Raw genomic sequence first — 25476 nt, 5'->3', positions numbered from 1 at the left:
TTACAATTAAAAAATAACTCTGGGAAACCTTGCATAAATACAGTAGCGCTATTGCTCAATACTATTCGATGGTAGTAGAGGTATATGATTTTACTTTTGATTTTAAAATTTAAGGATTATAGATGTGAGTTTCCTTCTCAAAGTTTCTAGATGACGGGGATCAAAACAGAAAGGATATTTAATGCATTTTAACCTGATGTAGAATATGAAATAGACGACTGAACTAAGCGTGGAGCTGACATGATAAAAACAAGTAGAAAAACTAATATTGACAAATGAAGGTAGTTCATATAAGAATATATTAACATTTGCAACTTTACTAAGCTTCTTAGAAGATATAAAAATAAGAAATAAGTTGCGTTGAATAAATAATACTCATGTGGGTTAGATCCTTAGACAAGAAAAAGAAATAGCTACTACATACATATGAGCCGTTATATTTGAAAGTCCAATTTTCACTTCCAAAAACAACATTTCTGTCTGACTTAATTCACAAATTGTTATCACTTATTTTAATTCGATATGTCTAGAATTTCAGAAAAGCAGAATAAACGATATTATAGGCCAGCAGTATTTTTAAATGCAGAACATTATATTTATTATGTTTTGCGAAATATTTCTCGAAATGAAGAAAAGTGGACTTATGCCACTTTCAAATATAATCCAAATAGTTTAAAAGCTGGCGTCTATTTTCGGAATCAAAAGTCTCAACTTTATCGAAAATGATATACTTATACATACAGATATACATATGTACCTTTAATCCTAAGTATGTAAATGTTAAGGTTCATATTATAGAGCATAAATTTTACAAAAAAAAACGTCTTTCTGAGCAAAGCTTGTCATAATGTGAGAACAATGATCAATGCATCGGCTATTTATAATGTTTTCGCGAAGACTTAAAACTACATACAAGAAAAAAGTTTAATCCAAGCTTGCAGCTCGGTCTGGCGTTGAAAGCGCAACAACTTCCTGCTCGCGTTGGCTCCTACAACTTTTAAGATCTTATCCGAGCCAATTTATTAGCCGAGCACAGGCTCTCCTCTATTTATTATTAAGCAGATTAATGCTGATCTAAGGAAGTTTGCGGCTTTGGAGGGGGAGCTAGTCGGCATCCACCTAGCTAACATCTATGTAACTAAGCAATGAGGCGATCGCACGAGCTAACCAATGTAATTTCCCACATTTTAATTGAGAACCCGGCTATTTCCGCATCATTTAATAATAAACTACATATGTATATGCAATTTAATAATAATAAAAGACACTCAATCGATCTTGAACGTATTGCTTTATTGGAAAACATCTTAATTGATTCTTACATATGAATGTACATACATATTATAATTAAAAGTTCTTGGAAGGTGTTTTTATAATTACTAGTACTTATTTTTTTTAGTTTTAAAAATATGGTAAGATTAATCGTTTAATGGCATTGATCTATTTTTCGATGATGATATTTCTTATATAGATATTAATCAATTTATTTATTTATTATTTAAAAGTTAAAATGAATAGAATATAATCGTTAATATTATATATATATTCTATTTGTCTATTTGTATTTGATCTAATATCTAGAAAAATTAATATAAAATTAGATTTGGTTTGAATTATGATACTGAGAAGAACGATTTATTGATAGTGTTGCGTAGAGGTGGGTTCAGGATCTAAATGGAAGGCCAAAGTCACTTCACAGCATTTATTCAACGATTCAGGAGGTCCACACGTATACTCACATTATAGAGCAGTGGTTCTTAACCTGGGTTCGATCGAACCCCAGGGGTTCGGCGGAGGTCAAGACCAATGGAAATTCGGGTGCCAATTAAGAAGGGTTCGGTGAATGCGCATATGAAACTGGTGGGGTTCAGTACCTCCAAAAAAGGTTAAGAACCACTGTTATAGAGCATAGATCAAGTATCACTACAGAATACTTGATCTACCGTGTGTACCTCCTTATAAAGGACAAGTTGCCTAGCACAGCATCCCTGATCCGTTGACCAGTAAATTATCTTGGCACGTATGTCTACCCGCAGTCGCTCCGTTCTGTGAGAACCCCAGCGTATCCTTTGTTCGGGCACTTACTAAGTCCTGTTAGCCTAATCCGGGGTTTCTATTGTTCGCTCACGAATGCACTTAGACAGTGGATACTATCTCTAATGTTCCCACGTTACAATAGTAATTAATGTGTAAAATCATTCGCATTTTACAAATGTACATATGTATGTACATATATTCCAAATTAAAAAAGTTATTTAAAAACAATTAATAAAGAAGTTTAAATTTTTTTTTATCGTCATAAATTTAATTCAACAGTCTACCTCTGCAAATACAACTATCGCTGAAACAATCTGTGAAAGCAACTATGACCAATTGAAATCAAACTTTCCAGATTACGATTACGATTACGATTATTCACTACGATCTTAGATCAAGAAGACATTCTAAGCTATATAAATTTTCATACAATAGACGAATTTAATTTAAAATACATTTATATTTTTAACATGGTGCATTAGAGGGTGCCCCAAAGTGACATCTATGGTTTTTAAACTTGACCACATGTATATAAATTTATAGATTATAAGTTTGAAATTGCCAGTTGGTTGCCAGCAGGACGAGAGAGAGGGGGGGGGGAGACCAGGGTAAAGTTCAAGTACCCAGACTACTCGAGGGGCCCTTTCAAGGGCCTGGACAACTTGAGGTGCTCTGATAGATTTTTCGCATATTAGAAATAGATCTATAAGTTAATTTTTTTTTTAGATTGCTATTGGGGTGGAAATTGTTTTTCCCAGGACTCGAGAATCCTCTCAGCGGCCCTGGTTGCCAATATGATGAGGAACCGTTTCAAAAATGAAATCAGATCAATTTGCAAACTCTGATAGGAAACGATCAACTTATACATATACATCAAAGTCACACATATACATACAAGTCTTAGCAGCAGCACTGCAGAAATACTGCGAATAAATTTTCTTCAATCGATATCAAATCAGAGCTCGAACCGGAGACCTCTCCGTTGTTAGCATTAATGCAACCACCTAGTTATACTACTGGCGAATATGCCTATCTATGAACATTCTATTAGAGGCGAATTGGTCCATCAGGAAGATTCAGTCACGAATGACGGCTCATTCTGTCTATTGCATTCATGATTGTTTCTAAAGTGGGTTTATTTACTCTTGAATATATTGATTTGCTTTTACATTACACATCATGGAACCTTTAAATTTCAAATTAAGTTAAATACGCATTTACAATAGTTTACATACATATTATATGAGTTTCTATTGGCTAAAGTCAATTTCGAAGATAACATAATACGGTCTAGCTTAAAAAAGTCCCATTACCATACAAAAAGCTTTTCATGTAAGTCAATTTAGACGAGTCTTTTACTCATTGTACCATAAAGCCCATATCGAAAACTTTTTTTACAGACAGGGGGTTATTTTATTCATTCATGCGATTTGGGGTTTCGGTCTGTAAGTCGACAAAAACCCATTAAAGTCCACCGTCCGACGGACAAATGGAGAAAAACTGGACCCATTTTCATCGTTAACGACATTGCCCGGGAGAACTAAACACAAACACACACAGGCAGAATCTGATTAATGTGCTTCGCGCATGATTTATCGTTCTAAACAAATCTACAAAAGAGCTAGGAAAATCCCTACCGAGTATACCTATGTGGGGTATTATTACACGAAATGTATGTATGTAGTTTAACATATAATATGTTTGCCCGAACTCTAATGAAAATCGTGACAAAATTGGTCGGGTACGGTACCCAGTGCGGCGGCTTACGTGCCGTTCGAATCCAATTATGTATTACATCTATAGAATTATTTTCGGGAAATAGATTTGAAATATTGTAACGAAAGCTGAAAAATATGTGAGCGCGTATCGTTCGCGCGAAAAATGAACATGTCGAAAGATGAAAGAGTTTGAACGGGAATGCGTCTGGGTTAGACAACTTTATCAGTCACCTGTCAAAGACATAATAAGTTTCAACGTGTATAAATAGGCTTTTATATTAAAAATATATGATTGTATATGTAGATATTTTGATTTATTTGCATAAATAATTTCACGTGAAAAGATCATTTCCATTTTTTTTTATATTAAGATCAATACAGGGGTGTATTATTTATAATGATCGCCATTGTATTAAAAAAAATCTATTTGTTCATAATATTTAATTGTGGTTTATAAGTAATGTTTTGTAAACATTTGTCGATACAGTCATTTGGGAAATTTATCGCGACGATGCATCTTAAGGTAAAGACACACAGAGAGGTACGCGACACGTGTTTTTACAAGTTTTTTCTTAGAGTAAACTTAGAGTTAGTTCAGTGACATGCCAGCACGTCAAAAAATTGTGATCTGTTTTTAGCCACTTTCACTCTTCAGGTAGCTTATTACCTGACATGCGGCGGTAAGCTAACATCGAAATAAGCTTATGGGCGAAAACACACTGAGTGGTATGGGACGTCATATCCTTGGATTGTAAACAGTGGGTGTCGCCCAAACTGAATTCGGGTGTAGTTGCACGTGCAGAATGCATAGGTTTGGGAGTTTCACCGACAAGTTTCTTCTACATTTCTTCAAATATGGGATTCACCGTTATCCATGACTGCCAAGCAAGGATAAATACAAGGATAAAATATCACTGAAAACACTCCAGGGGGTAATTTTTGAGACTGTGTACCATATTTTAAAGCATCAAAACAAACACGTACTACGCACCACTTAGTGTGTTTTCGCTATATGTCTCGGACATGAAGATAGAGATCACTAACGAACCCATTAAAATTTAAATCGGAATCTTGTGTCAGATCAGAGCGATGACAGCTAGCTTATACGCCTCTTTCTACCACCCATTTGCAACTCATTAAAACAGTGGTAAGGATACTTTTGATACTATCATTTTATTTTTTAGATAGTTTTGCACGTGCAAAAAAAAACACTAGACGTACTCCGGTGCGTTAAATCTGTACCGCAAGTCCCTTCGCATGCCTTACCCCTGGAGTGTTTTCGTTGATATTTTGACATGGGTTTGACATTGATCGATAACGGTGATTCTCATATTTGAATAAACGTAACAGAGGCTTGTCAAAATATTAAGATCGTACGAATTAATAATGGCATGAAGATACACCTCTCACCGTTGGAGTCCACATATGCGCCCCGTACCGCAATTTCAAAGGTGTTCTCACCACTAGCGACAAAATAGTCTTTGGTTGATGCTTTTGCTTTATTATGGAACAATTGTAATTGAAATTTAAATCTGATCCGTTGAAACGACAACAATGAGTCTAAATCAATCATAATATATGTATAATATTTCACTTATTGACAGTGAAATTGTTATAAAAGCACACTGGGAAATTTCAAAACTGCTGACGGGGCAAATTCTGGTTTATTTATTTAGTTTTGATACTTTTCGATGATAATTCAATATTTATTTAATCATGTTTTGAAAGCATACATAATTGATTCAAACGTTCAAAAGGTCAATTTTTTCGTCTGAAAATATTGTTTTAAGACTATCCCTACTTTTTGACCTTTAATATAATAATAATGTAATAAAAATATTATTTCAGGATTCGATTTCAAATTATATTATACATATGTATGTACATACATACATATATACTACATACCGGTCTCCGTGACGAGCCAGAATGTTAAATTACAGAAAACGCAAATATCGGAAGGCAAAGATCGAAAATCAAAAGATCTTAAGTCGAAAGATCAAAAAAAAGGGTGCATGGTAAACGGTACATACTCACTTAATTTGCGGGAGCAGGATACAACAGGAACAAGAGGAACAGGCTTTTCCTCCCGTATTAATGTGCGCACGCAGAATATGGGAGGAAAAGCCTGTTCCTCTTGTTCCTGTTGTACCCTGCTCGCGCAAATTAAGTGAGTATGTGTGTGCGTGAGTATGTACCGTTTACCATGCACCCTTTTTTTTGATCTTTCGATTTTCGATCTTTGCCTTCCGATATTTGTGTTTTCTGTAATTTAACATTCTGGCTCGTCACGTAGACCTACATACTACATACATATGATATCAATATATATATTCCTCAGTATTAAGAAAGTATCATTTCCGCTAGTACATAAGTAGAAGTTACACTTTCCACAACTGATTCAATAATTTCATTCATAGACACTTTCATTGAATTTATCAATATAAGCTTTCATTCGCATACAAAATTTTAACATAATGATGATTTTAAAGTCTAAGAACATAATAATTATATTAAAAAAAATTATACACAGTATAATTCACTAATGTGAAAAAGCCTACGGTTCATTTACAACGTATTAGTTTCAATACGAAGAATTCAAAACAACAACAAAAAGGCTGTTCATTCGATATCATTAAAATTTTCTACGCTCGGAATCACCTCGGATGATATTCGAAGATAACGATCTGTGAGATAATTCCCGATGACTTCAATTTTCGCACACCGAATGTGACGCATCGACATTGTTTTCGAGTTGCTCACAGATGTAACCTAGACCAGAGCTTCTCAAAGGCGAATTTCTTAACGGTCGCTCTCAAACTTTCGATCATATCTGTTTAAAATGCGCTCGTCTAGGCCGTAATGGTTCCCACACTCTGGATTGCTCACAACGATCTTCTTCGGGTCAATGCCAGAAGTGCACCCATTCGACAGATCCGAATTTCATCAGTGAACAATCGCGTGGTTTAGTTCCGAAAGGACCGATGTATACATATGTATATAATAATTTCTGTAAAGTAAACTCTATAGTAAATTTGAAACTGTTTGATTACAAAATTTATCGATGGAATAGAGTGATGATTCATTATGGCTATTTCAAATTGGAATATGTGAGATATACATATGTAATATATAATATGATCGTTTAATATATTTAATATATGTATGTATATTTTGATTTTTAAATGCTTTTTATCATTACAAAATTATGTTCACAATACATAATCTTATATCTATTTTAATAGCTACTGATCTACTGATCATTTTCTATTTTACAATTTAATTTAATTTGGTTAGTAATCATAGTATTATATTATTCTAATTTTAATCTACAGCATAATAGGAAAAAGAGCTCAAAAACCTATTTACAATCCTTATACATCTATTACATAATATTATGTATGTATATAATTGGTAAAGTTTGATTTTATAATACAATTTTAGGCAATGAAATGTTAACCCTTTTCGATCGTTGGTACTGGACGCAAGTCTCATAGGATTCGCCATTGAATTATTTAGAATAAAAATTATATTTTCTAGTGTTTTTCGCGCTGATTCTCATTTTAAACATTACATATATGTAGTTATAATATTTTCACACACTTACATATGTATTTAAACAAATTGAAAGAAGGATATAAACGCTTTGTAATTCCATTGAATTCAATGACAGTTCTACAAAGCAAGTGACAGCCATGATACGTTTTTCTGTTATATCATAAAGTGCTAACAATTTTCTAAATAAATTGGCAGATTTTAATAGATTTTTTGCTTTAAGATAAGTAATTGTAGGCTTAAACAACACATTATATTACATTTTTAAATTATACCAAAAATTTTCACAAATTGTGGATATCGGATATCGATATGAGTTATTTCTATTAGCAAAAGGCTATTTTTTTTAATTTTATGAATTAAATGAATATTAAAAGCCGATGAACGACATATCCAACAAAGACACACTATGCATGGTGTACGATTCTCTATATGCACTATATATGTATAGGTTATACGTTTCATTCATACTAGTTTGTTCATACACAAACAAAAAAATTGACAAACGAACTAGTTAGTTCATAAGGGTATGAAATTAGGATATAGAGTACATTTGGACAAATTAATGCGGTTTTTAAATCAAAAATGCCAATTTGCCTGAAGAAAAAGATCTTCGATCAATGTGTTTTGTCAGTGATGACGTATGGATGTGAAACTTGGACATTGTTGTTACACAAAGTCCAATGCACTCAAAAAAGTATGGAACGTTGTATGCTTGATATAAAGAGGAAATACAGGCAACGAAACACGTGGGTCAGAAGTATGACAAGAGTAGTGGATATAATGGATAGAGTGAAGAAATTGAAATGGCAATGGGCAGGCCACGTGGCAAGAAGAATGGATGAAAGGCGGACAAAAGAAATGCTAGAATGGTACCCGAGAGAATGCAAAAGGGTAATAAGAAGACTCCAGCGAAGATGAGTAGACGAAATTAGGAAAATGTGTGGGGTGAGATGGATGAGAGTTGCGCAAAACAGAGACGAGTGGAAGCGCGTTAGGGCGAAAACACACAGCACGGAAGGTGGCACGTTGATAAGTTCTCCTGCATTTCTTCAAATATGGGATACACCGTTATCGATCACTGTCAAGCAAGGATAAATACAAGGATACAGTTTTAACGAAAACACTGGGACGATGCGTGCTGGCCGTTCCACGAATCTGTGCAAGGCACGCCACATTTTTTTGCACGTTTAAAACTATCTTAAAAAAAACCATGTGCCACGTTCATCACTGTGCGTTTTCGCCCTTAGAGAGGCTTTTATTCAGCAGTGGATGGTGAATGGCTGTAGAAAAAGCTATAGAATCACAACTAATAAAGCAATTCGTATTCCTTCGCATACAATTAGCCCAACAACCATGTGATGTAGCGCTTGTTAACACGCCATTTATCTGTGCCGATCCTTGTACACATAAACAACAAATGTGATTTATTCAAGTATCGTCCTGGCATCGTGCCTGAGGCCAAACCCTAATGAAAATATTCCACCGGATTCGAATCGAACCATTACAATACACCGTGGGAATTTTCAAAACCGTTTTCAGAGAAACGTTTGGCTCTTTCACCCACGGCATGAAAGAGACACTTCGAAAATTATGTAAAAAATTCCCAAAGCGCACGTTTTAATATTCCGTTCAAAAAATATATTTCAACGAGGACCTTGCGGTTGCGAATGCACTTGTTGCATTCAAATTCGACACGGAGTGTGTGGTAAGTAAGCGAGTGAGTGCACAATAACATTTTGACCGCGGGCCACTCGATCGTGTTTCTTCGTATTACATGCGAATAATATGTACACGTCGTTGCATAATTCACGAATCAAATGTAAATATTGTGTACATAATAACGGTATTCGCGTGTTGATGTTTTGCATTAAGATTTGGAAATTCGACGTTAAAAAGTGAGCGCAAAGGGTTACATATCACACATGCATACATGTGTAGTAAAGTGGGTGTCAATCACAGAGGCGTGGCGAGTTAGTGTGTTATATATTATTATTTATTTATTTCTTAGGCGAGATCATCGCAGGTCACAACTCAATAAATAATTATGTATGTATGTATGTACGTTTCCGACATGAGACAATACAATAACATTGGTGACGTAACCAGCGCCCCCTGTGATTTCTCGGAAAAGGAGCAAGGAGTGGGATTGTGACTGTTTTCATAACAATTGCTGGAACGATAAGATTATTTTGATTCTAAGACTATCTAAAGTACAATAATTTGTGTCAAATGTTAAACCATAGGCGTATATTTTCCGAAGATGTTATTATTTAATACAATTATGGCAAATTTTTATTATTTAAGCCGTCAAGATGTCAAAGATCAATGAGATTGTTCATAAAACCCTCAACATGAGCGCCCTCCCGATGAAAATATTAAAGATCTTCCACATGATTGAGAAATTTTAAGATGAAAAGGATAAAACTGGATATTTTGTCAGCATATTACTAACAAATCTTTGGCTTAAGTAATTTATAGGTTACATTAATTGTTCTACTATTCAATTAATTTGCACATATGTACATGTGAGTTGTCTTCAGCGGTGGATGGATCCTTTTCGTCCAAAAAAGCTTCACTATTGTCAATTTCTTAGAAAAAACTGCTTGTTTGCTCTCTTACTTTGAACATTAATGGAGCAGTCTATTATTATTTGCAAAAGCATCGAACCAACGCCGAGCATTGCTTATGAAGTTCAATGTGAGAAGTGGATTAAAATTAGATTTTTTATATTGGGACTGAGAGACAAAGCGATTTGTTTGTCGATTGTATTGTAGTTAGCGATTAAGTAAGGTGCATTTTGGAGAATTTTCAAAAAAAAAAAAAATATTGAGATTCCACCATATTCCCTCTCCTCGTCCATATGGATAATTCTAACAGAGAATGACTACAACTCATTTATATTCATCTCAAAAAGAACATGAGCTACCCAGAATCGCTCGTGACTAAACGCTAGTTGACAAAAGATTTACAATAGATAGTAATAAAGTTAAAGCGTCTGATTCGATGTTTAGTAATTAAACTACAGAGGGTTATTAGGGCAATGACAAATAACAATACACATTCCAACACAGTAGAAAGTAAAAAAAAAGCTTGTAAAAATAGGTTTTTGACGAAGTTAACAATACCAAAACCTATTTGCCTCGATGTCTATTGATAATATGTATGTTGAGTGTTTAATACAGATCTGTGGCTATGATAATTGGGCCGATTGATTGGAAAATAAATCGTCCATTGAAAACATAACCATCAATTAAGGAAAGCCATCTTGAAAAAAATACGCCACGAAAGATTCGCTTCTAAGCTGTCAGTTTAGAAGTCGGCGTGGAAAATCAGTTTTAACTTTCAGCTGTCGTTATAATGATAATTTGATATTACACTACTCTTTATGTGTGTATTAGTGGCGTATTTGACCATAGCGCATTTGATTATAGCGCAATTATAGATCTGTATATACTAATTGCGAGAGTAAACGCGATAACTATGATTTGAGTTTGTTTTTAGATAAGAACTGCTTTATGTATCTTATATTTTAAAAGTTATAAAAAATTGTGTAGCTAATATAACTCCCGCTGTACTAAATGTTTAGAATGAAAAAAAAAAAAGAGTATTTTTTAACCCTTTGTAGTCAACGGATCGAATAAAAAATGTGTGTATACATATGTACTAAGATGAAAATTTAAGATAAAAGTTTACAAAATTACGAAGAAAGTTACAGGTGGAAATTTTTTAGAAAACACAAGTACAAACAATACAATACAATAAAGTTAATTTGACGTAAAATATGAAACTGTCACACGAAGAAAGCGATTCGTAACTCACGGGAACACTTTCGTTTTTTTTTCGTACTTTTCATTTTGCGAACGAAATTTGACACGAATTTTTGAAAAAACCTTTAATCCGGAGTCAGAAAGGTATTCAAAATATTCTAATATGCGACAATATGACATGAATAAAGTCGGGATTTTTTTCGTATACATAAGCTATAGAAAATTCATTTTCGCGGGAAAAAACGCGAAAGATAAATAATGAAAAATTCATCTGTAACGCAAAATTTTTCGTTTCAATTTTAATTAAAATTTATTCCCACCGGATTCATAACACCATACACGTGTATGTATATGTATGTACAATACGCTGAAGAAAAATAAATTTCCGCTTTTTATAATTCATTATTCTCGCAGAAAGTAAAACATTAAGTGTGGCAGAATTCCCGTTGAATTCTAATTAATAAGTTAAATAAAGTAAAAATTAAAAAATCATTTTTTATCCTCATACAATACATACATATGCACATATATTTAGAAGATCATTACACATGCGTTCTAGAATATTACAATTTTTTTTAATGAATGAAAAGAATAATAGATACATATAGGTACGCTTTTAAAGTTAGATCATCACTACAATTTGCCCATTTGATCATCGTCAATTCGATATAATTTTTTTGTTGGTATATTTGATCACACATATTGACCTTTCTTACGTTCATACTGTGTGATAATTTGACACGCAGAAGCAATAAAATATACACGTCAAACTTTTGACACAACTAAAATTAATGGCACATTAGGAACGTTTCAAATTGATAATAAAGTCGCGAATTTTTTGAAGATTGAATAACAGCGATAGTAACAAAGACATTATTGACTTTCTATATGCATAAGTGTAATAGTAATTCAAGAAACTATGCCTATTGTCTGATGTGAATATGATTAAGTGCATTTTAATTGATGTTGGACGTGTATATGAAATTCACCGATTATGTAAAATTAATTTTCTATGAATTAGTCAAAATCAAAATTAATCATCCGCGTGTTTTAGTGACAGGTCAGCCTTCATATGCAATTAAGAAAAAAATTATCATAATTAAAAAAGTGATAAATCAACATGGTTAAAAAGGAGGGGTTCAATTTTATCAAAAAAAAAAAATAATCACTAATGTGTAAGAATTATGAAATATATGTGCTATTATGAGAATTGAATAATTTTATATACACAATGTGTGGAAAAAATTCGCATGCTTGTTTAGAACTTTCTAAATCTTGGCCGTGAAATTTGTTAAAATTATTCAAGGCAAAGTCGATTTATTTTCGAAGAAATTTTGTATCTCAATATTTTCTTTTTACTCGGAAATTACACTGTCAATAATCGATTGAATCTTGTGAAACCTTTTACTGTAAAGGAGATAACATCGTTTTAGGAATTTCCCGTCGTCAGCTTTATTTCTCTAAATGTATCTTAATTTCGCAAGTGCACTTTAGTTTAAAGATTTTGAAATGTAATGACAAAGTCTATGCTTAAAAAATATGCAGCTGAGGAATGTTTATTTATGTATTTTGGGATATTTTTTTAAAAATTCTATTAAAAAAACACATAAAAAATATTCCGCAATTTTACTATTTTTAAATCCATCACCAGGTTCAAGTCAAAATGTTTATTACGGTGCATGCTTTTTCTATCATAATTATTTTACTTATTGAAAATGGGAAATGCATATTTTATTATTGAAATTTTAAAAAATTTCAAAAAGGCCCAGAATTATTATTTTCCTAGGGAACGGCCTCGATTTTGACGGCACTGATTGTACATTTAGACTTATGTATGTAAAATATGAAATAAATGACCAAACTTAATATAATAAAATAATAAAAAATTTATATAGAAAACTGAAATAAATTAAAAACCAAAGATATAAAAAATCTAAGATATGATCAGAGATCAGCAAAAAAAAGGTTGAAAATAGTGAACCATTTTTTGTGCATAAAAGAATCTATATTATTGACATGGTAGTAAATTAATTATATATAATATAAAAAATCATATGTATGTAAGCAGACAACCTCCAACTATGTATGTACATTCGAACAAATTTAAGATGTTATCTTAAATTAAGCAAACACTCAAAGAAAAAAATCTAACGCACAACACTTAGGATCAAAAGCAGAACGGTGATAAGAACAAAATGTCATCACAACATATGTACATATGTACATACATACACTGATCCAATATAATAATCACGTGAGCAAAATAAAATCAAAATAATGCCCCAGGTGCGAAAACGCACATACATATATACACAACACCACACATGTATGTATGTAAACATAAAATTTCAACGCAAAAACAAACTTACTTTCGCAGTACACGATTGTGTCGAATTTCCACAACAGGACACGAGAACTCGGGTGAAAGTTGACGGGCGACGAAACACGAACTAGTCCTTGAAACTATCAAAACAGCAAACGTCCAAAAGTTTGTGATTCGAGTAGGTCGATTTTTTCTCGAAACGAGAAACACCACTGATAACAAAACGTGATAAGAAGAGCCGGTTGGGCCGGAGGCGTACTGCCTGTACGACTGTCGCGACGCTACTGAACGCCACTGCACGAGACCAACTCGAGTCACGAGCCTTCACTGTGCGATGATATTAGGGGTTGACGCTGACCGTACTTCGGCGCTTCTAAAACGGTGGCACGCGTATCCAAAGTGCATGTATGCTTTACGAGAGTGGCTCGAAGCGTTTTAATTCTGTTACAGTGCTTACATTTTGGGATGGTGTATTTTTTAAATTCTATTGGGCAGACTTTAAATGTGTAGAAAACGAATATATGTATGTATGTTCATACTTCGGATCTGAATCAGTGATCAGTGATCACACTGTTTGACACGAAAATTGGTTTAGAGACGAGATATGACTTTTCTTATAGATCTATGCCCAGTGAATACGAATCTGGTAATAAAAAATGTTGATTGGCTTGAGATTCGGAGATACGTGTTTTTTAAATCGGGCGATTTTTCTATATCTTGGTGTTGTTCGGTCGATGTTTCAAAATCTGTCAATTTTCTGTTCAAAATGGATATTAGAATCTATAGTCGGGTATTTTATCTTTCACTAGCTGAACCCGGCATGCGTTGCAATGCCACAATAACGCATGCAATTCTCGTTTCCGTTCCTGTTATCGTTCCCGTTCCCGTTCCCGCTCTCGTTCCCATTTGTTGGAAAAACGCAGGCATCGAACACATTTTAAATAATTCAATTGTTTGTTTAATTTATCTAAAAACGCAGGTCGCGACGCGAAAACATTTGAAATTAGTGTTGCAATGAACATCGCGTCATACCGGAGAGACGTACCGGAGCCCCATACAATTTCAGGTCGACCGAAAGGAATACCTCAAGGTCTACTGCAAGGAATACCTCTCCGGAATTCCGGAGCGTCTGTAGCCCCCTCAACGCATGCAATTCCCGTTCCCGTTCCCGTTCTCGTTTCCGTTCCCATTTGTCGGAACAACGCAGGCAGCGAACACCCTGGTCGCGACGCGAAAACATTTGAAATGATAGTGAATAACACTCATTCCCGTTTTTCCCGTTTCCGTTCCCATTTTTTCCCGTTTTTTTTCACAGTAATCTTCCCGGACATGCATACAACAAATCCTGAAAGTTCCATCGTAATCGCTTCAGTGGCTTAGGAGCCTATTCGAGACACACACACATACACATACACAGACATTCATTTTTATATATATAGATTTGAAGTACTTTTTAGCTTTCAAATCTCTCTAAGTAGTTGTCCAGTTTAAATCAAACGTCAAAAGTACGTATTTTCACTTGGCATTTTTTATCATTGTTAATACTATTTTATATTGAGTGTTTTCTATTGAAACATGTTTATTGGGACAGTGTTCTGGCCACACTATTTTTTATTTTAGTTTAAAAGGGTTATTTGGAAGTGTACATAATTTTAAATTAAAAAAAAACTCGTATTAGTATTTACACGAATCTGAATTGAATTAATAGGGTTAATATATTCAATTGTCTTTATATGAGAATTAAATAAAATTCCACTTAGAAAAATCATATTTCGAGTATTCTTGTGGATTAATAACAAAAATTCTATTGATAACTGGCTTACCTCGATAAAATAAACGAACAGTGTAATTAACCTTTGAAGGACGGAGCGTCGAGATCGAATGAGTGTCCCTAACCCGGGTCGAGTAAGACCCCAGTATTTTTTAATCAAAATACAGCTTTTCTCAATACAAATGGGTTCAATATATATATATATATATATATATATATATATATATATATATATATATATATATATATATATATATATATATATATATATATATATATATATATATATATATATATATATATCTCATTAATCGTTTTATACATCAACATAAAAAAGTTTTAGTCCTATAGCATGTTTTTGACTATTTTTATAGTCAAAAATAACGACAAGTATCGACATGCAAACGTAAATAGGTAAGGGCAACAGGCGACTGTATGACTCAATAGCCACGCGCCAAAAGCGACGAAAACAATAACTTACGAAAATATAGCCGTCTCTTTCTCTCGCATTGATTCATCGATCAACAAGAATATACAGTCATAAATATGACTTATCGTTACCGCCTTTAAAACATATTTTGGAATGTAGAAATTTATAAATGTATTTTTTACGATGTACCTCTTTTCTAAATCATAAACAATCTATTAAAATAAATTTCCTATAGTTCATTCTAGGAATACAAGAAATAGAGGGTGTATAGCTTTGAAAACCACATAGTTATTACGAAAAACGTAAAAATTGGGGAACTTGCATACCCCACTTCAGTGAGGGAGGGTTAAAAAAAATACAGAATGAATGCATGCTATATTCCATTCACCATGCTTTCTTCCATTTAATTTGTTCTGTATTCACTGACATAATATCTAATATATAATTTCAGAAGAGACTTTGTATGTACATATGTATGTAAGTATCTTTGGTTGGGAACTTCGAAAACAAAACAAAGTTTCTATGACGACGATTCAATTGGTTGAATATAATATTTTTTTCGATTCAAATAAATTTATTTAATAAAAATAAATTTAATAAAAAAACAAATGAATATTTACTATTTAGATTCGCCATGTTTACGCTGTTTATATAACAAATACTGAACGAAGCCGGGTAAAAGAACTAGTACGTAATATTTTGCAAATATCAGTCTTAAGTTTAGCCGCTACCCGGCTTCGCTCGGTATTTGTAATCTAATAGTAAACATTTTATTAAATTTATTTGAATACTTTTATTTTATTTAAATTTATTTGAATATTCATTTGGTTATTTATTAAAATGAACGTCACGGAATCTACAACCCAAACAAACAAACATACATACATATGCACATAGAACAAAGTCTCTTTCGAAATTATATATTAGATTTAAAGTACAAAAAATATATATTTAAGATCGATAACGAGCAATTTGCGAATGAGAAATCTTGTATACTTTCGATATAATACCAACTGGCAGATGAAATAGATTTTGATATTTAGAGAATCCCAAACTAAACAAAACAGACCATTGACCCATAGATTTTTTAACAAAATTTAAGAATATACCTGCGTATTAATTTTGAAATATTAACTTCAACGCTGATCTCTGGTAATAGAAACAAAAATATGAATATAATTCCATTTAACAGTTTATTTGTAATTAATTGTATGTGCCGTAAACCTTTTTTCGAAAGGCCAATGCCTTTTTCTAAAAGGTTCATTGTTGGCCATTTACTACCTGAACATATTTTAGGAAATATGTTTTCTAATTAATTTTGTATTGGGTACTTACTGACTTAGGCAATAAACAAACTCTCCGATAGCCCACAATACTGCACACGGTTTTTAACAGATTGTGTGCTTTATATTGATAGTTAATATATAAATTGCTATATATTGATAGTTAATATTTATATATTAACTATCAATATATATAAATATATAAATTAACTATCCTCTTTTCGTTTTTGAACCTTATCCATGATTTTTAACTAGCCGAATGATTAGCTTATCTACAAATTGAAAGTGACTCATTAACTTTTTAACTTTAAAGTGACGTTAACTTTGTGTGTATAAAATATGAGGATTTAAAAGTGCAATTTTTAAGTGTCAAACAAAAGCAACTTCTAAGTTATGTTGAAGTATAGTGGTATTCTCTATCAACACCTCTCATATACTGTTTCGTATAATTTAAGATAACCTCCGGCTTAACGATACCCTTCATTCTTTCCACCTGTTATTATTCGTTTTGCAATTTGGCGATTCGTTAGAATTCCCATTAGATTACGTGGTTGCCACTATTTTGTCTTTCCACTTCCATACGATATTATTTCGCCTTGTTTAAATTTTGGTTTTATTGATGGCTGTTGATAAACAAATTTTTTAGTGGAAATTTAATTTTTTTTATTTATTTTTGATTATTGGAAAGTGTCACTACATACATCTATCGACAATAATAATTCGTAAAATTTCCCTGCGTGGTAGAGAAATCGGTTAGTAAATTTATACCTACTGTGGGCCAGAACGTCTGGCCTACTGAGCTACCTCGTGGTCAGGCTTGGGCCAGAAAGTTTGCCCACAGAGTTAATAAAAATTATAAACTTTGTATTCACATTTTTGTAAAAATAAAGTATTTTTCATGAAATTAATTACATATATTTAAATATTATAGTGAAATTCAAAGATAAAGGTAATTTTTATTTAAGTTAAAATTATGTTTTTAATAATTTTTTACGATTATTTTAACTAGGAAAGATTTTTGCATCCTCCATTTTTTTCAGTTAATCATAAATACGTTCAAGGAAAAAATATTTCATATCGTTACATTAACTTGTATACTTCGCAAATCTAAAATTACTTTTTTTAGTAGGGAATAAAGACCATTATATAAACACTTATAATGTATCAATTTAATTTAATTTTTTTTTGGGAGATTTTTCAACAAATTTTTTATATTTAAGGTTTTAAAATGATGCACATAAAATAGGCTTCTAAAAGATAATATATAAGTATTGTTTTACGCCAAAAGTGATTACAAGGTTTACAAGTTATGTAAATAACAATATAAATTGAGTTCGAGGTTTACCTCAGGGCAGTCTGTCAAAAACTTTTAACAGCCACTGTTATAAATATGTTTAAATTTTAACATAATAACATAGCAATTCGTTCGGTTTTCGATGATGATTCGTAAGACCATTAATGCTTTCTATAATATGTACATATATTATAAATTTTAATTTATTGCGATTATATATTAACGCGAGAAATTATCTCGTATTGTCAATTTTGTTATTAATTAATTAAATACTGACCGAATGTCAAGCGATATGGTGATTGATTTGTTTGTTCGAATTTGAAGCAACTAGTGGCTAATGTCGATTTTAAAAAATTACAAACACTTACATATAATATAATAATATAATAGCTCATACATATACGCAAGTACATAGAAATATATTTACAATATGCTAAATACTTAGATATACATTTTGTATTTAGTTCTAAATTTATTTACGTAATAGAAGATTTATCAACACGTAGTAGATTAAATTAGGTAAACAAACATTGTATGTATGTACATAAATCGAGTTTCAATTTGAAAGGGCAAATGTGTAAACATATTCAAAAAGATCCGAGAAAACAAGTTTACAATGTTATTGTATAATATCTAAAAAATAATAAAATTACATATATTTTAATAAGATTTATATTTTCTATATTAAAAATTACAAGGGTGGTATTTTTTTTAGGTAAAATATAAAAAACTTATTTTTTATAGAATAAAATATGCACGGTTATAGGGCTTCCAAGCCGTTTTAAACCGAAACCGAAAAGCCGGCTTTTTGACCATTTTTCAAAAAACCGAAACCAGCCTTTTTGGCTCGATCAACCGGCATTTTAAGGTTTTCTTTAATTAATGTTTATTTCCTCAAAATTAACAATTATGAATTTCAAATTTCTATGAACGATCAAAATAAATGTGTATATCTAAACTCTTTTAGGTAATAGGCTTATATTTCTTTGAACAACAAAAAAAAGGTACAGAGAACTTCTTTGAGATTTAGTAATGGACGAAGACCAGGTCATAAACCAATAAAATATTATTGAAAGTAGTTTCAATGACCTACACAAGTTCAGGTATAAAATTATATAAAACATTATTATGGCAAAACCTTGTACTTGACAACAACAAAAAAGTAGTTGTAAGCTCAAATGCTTTATGGCAAAATGCATGGGAATTTCCGGAAATAATAAATTTTTCTTCGAAGGAATTGGCAGCCCTTTAAACTTTGAGGCCAAATACCTACTTTTTATTATGGTTTTAAAATGTTTGTGATATGCCGTTTCCAATGAATTTGTTTCTGAAATTTGCAACGGTTTGACAAGCTATTTGATTTTTAAGCTAAAACAGATGCGTAAAAATAACTTTGAAAGATGGAAATATTTTAAAGTTGAGCGCACCTCAGAGCGAATCTCAGCAGTCTTCTTAATATCTATTCACGATTCCACAATTATAGTTTTTCTGCGAGGTAATACATTATTTTTTTAATAATATATTCTCGATAGTAGCTTATTTAAATCATTAAATTATTTGTGCGTATTTAGGATCTGTCATTTTACGGCTGTGAATGATCTTATGAAAGTTCATAATGAGTTAGAAAAACTAAGTTACATTGAGTTATAAAACTCAATTTAATTTATAAAAAACTAGTTTTTTGCATAATATAATATATATTTACATTTTTTTTTGACAGAAAACCAGGTTTTTCTTTCGGGCGGTTTATTGGAACCCCTAGTACAGTTAAAATGAGGCTACATTTAAATAATACAGACAGAGCACGTGTCAAATTTTATATTTTTAATGATAACGAAATCTACATACATACGTACAATATATATATATATATATATATATATATATATATATATATATATATATATATATATATATATATATAAATATATATATATATATATATATGTATATGTATATATATATATATATATATATATATATATATATATATATATATATATATATATATATATATATATATATATATATATATATATATATATATATATATATATATGTGTGTGTAAGTATATAGTGATTATATTACTCCTTTAATGAATGAAAAAAATATTAAAATCTTTTAAATCTCTAAAGTAAAATTTTGTCATGTATGTACATATATACTTATACATATGTACATATATATCTGTATTGGATTTTATTTTATTTTTACATATATACATATATACCAGGAAGGCCTAACAGATAAACCCCAACGCACCTTTCCAGACAATTATTTTCAAACATTGCAGCATTGAGAGGCTGAAGAACACGAAATTAACAATAAATAAATAAATTAATTAATCCATAGACACATCGAAGAATTTAGACTTGTACATAAATTTTTACATATTGTGCATAAATCAAATTCAGATATTTGTGACAGCGGGTAGGATGGTTTTTGTCAATTTGATGGAAGAACCGTTTCAACAATAAAATCAGATAAATTGGCAAACTCTTATAGGAAACGATCGACTTGGACCAGCAGCATTTATTTTTATTTATTTATTTATTTAAATAGGCACACATACAGAATAAAATATAAAAAGAAAGTTGTATAGTGAGACAAAAAATAATAATAAACACAGATAAAACTATAATATTCCATTTACAGTGAGCACCACATGGTGATATAAAAAAGTAAAATTTACAAAATTACAAGCATTAAAGATTAGCACGGGATCGAACCCTGTAACCTCTCGGAGTTAAACATAAACGCAACCACCGAGCCATACTGCTGGCTAATATGTATATATATGTTTTTTGTATAATTATTAGAATAATAAATAATAGCTATCTGTATCATACTTTTACCGGGTTGTTACGATTATATTCCACTCAGATCGAGTCCGCTAAATTGCTCACTTGGACGTTATTCGTAACTTGGCAACATCCACGTAACATCCGAGTAATGTCTGAGTGATCAAATTATGAGTGCACTCGTATCGTGTCAACCCTGTATTAGCATTTATTATGTACTAGTTTTTTTACCCGGCTTCGTTCAGTATTTGTAATGTAAACAGCTCAAACATGGCGAATCTAATAGTAAATAATCATTTGTTTTTTTTATTAAATTTATTTGAATCGAAAAATAATAATATTCAACCAACCATAAAAACTTTGAATTGTTTTTGATTCCCAACCAAAAATACTGACAAACTTACATATAAAGTCTCTTTCGAAATTATATATTAGATATGAGTATATAAGCTACTTATGTATGTACATATGTAGGTACATGCATGTGTATAAGATGCTCGAATTGAATTACTCGTTTATAAAATTAATAGTGAAGCTAAATCACACTTTATTATAGAATCATTGCATTTTCGTTAGATTTTTCGCGTTGGCGAAAGCGTAAAACCCGCCATAAACGCTAACGATATTTTTACGAGTGAAAGAGCGAAAGCTCGAAGATTCTCACGCAGAGAGCGTCTTTTTACCAGTGGATTAAAAACAATTTGAACGGTTATTAAAATTCCACAGCGAAAATTCTAAACGAAATTTAAATACGTACTCACAAAGTAATTGGATATGTAGGCGAAGCGTGTGAATTGCATAACAATGTAAACAAACAGGTGCTTCATCAGAAAATATTGGAAAATTGGAACGCGATGATGGCTCATCTTTGAATTGTTAAATAGATCAGATGACGCGCCCGTTCAATTATCTCGACATTCTTGATGATGTTTGCCGAGATATCGTTGAGCATGTGGCTTCAGATGTTGGGGGGGAAGGTGAGCTCTGAATATTATTAAGACAACACCTGCCAATTAGGCGAATATTTACATTGAACAAATTGAAAATTTGTTGGTAGCGCAATGCTGACACTGTCTACACAGGTGTAAATAATTCTAATCTGTGTTTGACATATGTATGTACGTAAATTTTAAAATTTCAAATAATGTTCGGATATGAATATATGTAGGTCAATATTTAATAAGCAATTCATCGTTGACTCATCTCTTTAACATTCTGGAGTTCAAAATCATATACATATGTACATACATACATATATTAGTTTGTTCCTTTTACAATTCTAATTCATTCTAACGATATGAAACAAATTTTGTTTGCTTACATTGTAGAATATTTGAAACAATACTAGTTATATGACATTGGACTCCCATCTTTGGATTTTATCTTATTGTCATCTCCGAATAATACTCGAGCGAAGCCAGGTACTTCAGTCAGTAGAAATATATACATACATATGTGCATAGATATGTATATAAATACGAATGTACATACATATAAAAGACACGTAAATAAAATTGTATACGTTTAATACAAAGCAGTAGCAAATTCTGAAAATCTTAATATTTTTAAAAACAAACTACATATTCATTTGTATGTCTTTCTTGAACTTAATTTTTTTATAATTCTTCTTTTCCAATATGTTCATTTCTTTCTATATTTTTGATTTCTTTTAGTTTTACTTTTTCATTTTACTGTTCTATTTTTCTTATTTTCTATTATTTCGTTGTTTCCTTTATGTTTAATTTTTTCTCTATTTTATTTTATTTTATCGTTGTTATCTTAAATGTTATTTTTAATAAAATAATTATATACATAATTATGTAATCAATAACATGGTATATATAAGTCAAATCCCGTGGGTCTATCAGCTTTGCCGCCTCCCCCAAGTTTGTTAAATAAATAAATATTTTATTATATATCAACAGATTCGTCATGATTATAAAAATCTTAAGTGAAGTAAAAAGAGGCTAGTAAATAAAAATGTATAAAAGAAACTAAACTAAGTAACTTCAGCCAGAAGTATAGCTCAAAAGGTTGCTAATCACCGAGAGGTTCCCGGATTGAAGCCATGGGTTGACCTTGATTTAAGAGAATTTATTCGGAGTATTTCTGCAATGTTACTACTCATACTTGAATGTTTGTGACTCTAAGTTGATCGGTTCCTATCAGAGTTTGCCAATTTATCTGATTTCATTGTTGAAACGTTTCTTTATAAAAATGGCATCCTACTTACCTATGTACTATTTGAATATAATTTCAATTTTATAATCTGTACATTTGTATATGTACAAGTTTAATACCATAGGTGTCGCTCAGTAATAAAACCCGTAATGTTGTATCATTGTAAAATATAAATTTTAAATAAAAATAAAAATCGAATATGCATAAGTATATGTAATAGTTATTGTGATAGTTTCATTGGTGGTTAATGAGCTATATATGTATGTAATATGTATGTATTGTTTTAAATTAGAAATTTAAAAGGCCACTCACTGAGCAATGTGTCAATTTATCGCACAGCAAATTGCTCAATTAGATGCCAGTAGAACCTTTTAACGACGAGCGACTTATCTCGCAAAGTTCGCTACACTTTTTTTAAGAACAGTTACTCCATTTTTTTATATATGTACATATTATAGATGTAATGTAAAAAAACTAAGCATCGACTTTTTTGTTAAATTAATTCCAAAAATTCCATTGACGAAAGAGTTATTATTCAACAAAATATTACGGGAAACGAACTCGGGCAATTTAGGAAGCAAATATTGCTCCATAAATTGCAAGGTGAGTGGTCTTATTGACAGATACGGCTTCAAAACTATTTAGGAATCAATACTATTTTATTATTTATATATTTTATGATGTATCCGGACACGAAAAATCCGTATAAAAAATAGGAAGAAGAATCGCACAAGAAAATTGTATACATAAAAAATGAGAGGAATGGATAGGTTATGAATAATGTTGATCAATTCGATCAAGCGCGTAATATTATTTATTATATTTACCTTCAATGTGTTGAAGATCGATGCAACAGTCGATGAATCTGTGTAGAACCTGAAACAATAATCAAATAAATTCCGTTAATTAATCTGCTTCCCACAGTTTCTCAAACTAATTGTCGCGTTAACGTTTCGATCGCACATATTTCGCCTTGTAAATAACGTCGTTAAAATCGGCAACGACTGAATTAGGCGATAACAGGTGCGGTTCAAATTGTTCTGTGTAATTTTTTTTGAAACTAAACATTACATATACAAACAACCTTGGTTTCGATGTGTTCTCACCATATTGAGAAGTTATCAAGAGCGCTATTAGTATAATTTGATTACAAATTGATAGCCATTTTGTTGACATTGTAATTACTTAATTGTCGATTTTGAGGTTCATGAATAAATGTCAGATTGTATTGAAAATTTATGTCGAGTGATTAAAGTATGTACTTTCATGTTCATTTGAACAGGTTTGATCTTAAATCTTGATCGGATTGGAAATTACGTGGCAAATTGAACTCAATTTATTATGTGATTGTACGAAGGTTTCTAAATAGGCCATTTCGGGCGTTTCGATTATCATATGATTGATGTCTACGATTATGACCTCACCGAATCGAACTATGTATTTTCTTAATCATGCTCTTTGTTCTGTTTATTATTTATATATAAATTATAAAATTGACGACAACATATATGAAAAAAAGGTATTTCCAAAATGTATAAATGCAAAAAAAGAAACCTAAAGGCGATAATCTAGATTTTAAGATATCATCTTCATGCACAGTATTCTTTTTTTCAAACTAATGGTATTTTTCGAAACCATTAGCTAGGCAATTTATTGCGCCGATTTATCGCAGACTAGCAGGATAGCATGAATTTTAAGTACTTGAAATATTATTAATATGATAACTAATACATTATTGGTATATTTTGCACTATTAGATTGAGCAAAAGAAACATTGCAATTAATCAAATTTGTAACTATTGTTTTGTTACTAAAAAAACTATTTTATCTTTAATTTAAACCAGGAAGGCTTAACAGGTACCCCAATGCGCCTTTCTGGCCAGACAGTAAATTTGATGTACATAAATAAATACATCAATTAATATCCACAGAGCCATCTATGGTCAAATTTGTAAATTTGCAGCATTTTAAAGAATTCAGCGTAATTCAGTGAATACATATAAATTAACATCCACATAGACATTTATAGTCAAATTTGTAAATTTGCAGCAATAATTTAGCGAAATTCGAGATTGCTGAAAATTGTTGGAACTGTTTCAATGAAAATCAGATAAATTGGCAAACTCTGATAAGAAACGATCGATCTGGAGTCACAAATCCAAGGTCTGGCCAACAGAAACCAGTGGAATTTGAACCCGTGACCACTCTGTTCAAAGCATTATATGCTAACCACTAGTCTATTCTGCTGGATAAATAAAACTTTTAATTTTTTTATTTACCTTGAATTGTTAAAAAAAATATAGATAAAATAA

General features: G+C 31.4%; 1 protein-coding gene across 2 annotated transcripts in view; it reads right to left on the bottom strand.

The window, feature by feature from the left end:
- LOC143913094 (uncharacterized) overlaps positions 1-25476 on the bottom strand; it is a 122953-nt gene that overhangs the window by 5127 nt on the left and 92350 nt on the right. The window contains exon 3 of one of the 2 annotated variants that reach the window (XM_077432690.1): positions 23992-24040. The gene's annotated coding sequence lies outside the window, so the exon portion shown is untranslated. Of the gene's footprint in view, positions 1-13449; positions 13737-23991; positions 24041-25476 lie in introns of those variants that run through there. The other variant, XM_077432691.1, reaches the window with a different exon arrangement.

This window comes from Arctopsyche grandis, chromosome 6, assembly GCF_051622035.1.
Source record: "Arctopsyche grandis isolate Sample6627 chromosome 6, ASM5162203v2, whole genome shotgun sequence".
Taxonomy (NCBI): Eukaryota; Metazoa; Arthropoda; class Insecta; order Trichoptera; family Hydropsychidae; genus Arctopsyche; species Arctopsyche grandis.
Note: the sequence above shows the minus strand (reverse complement) of the source record. Positions and strands in the feature narration are given on the sequence as shown.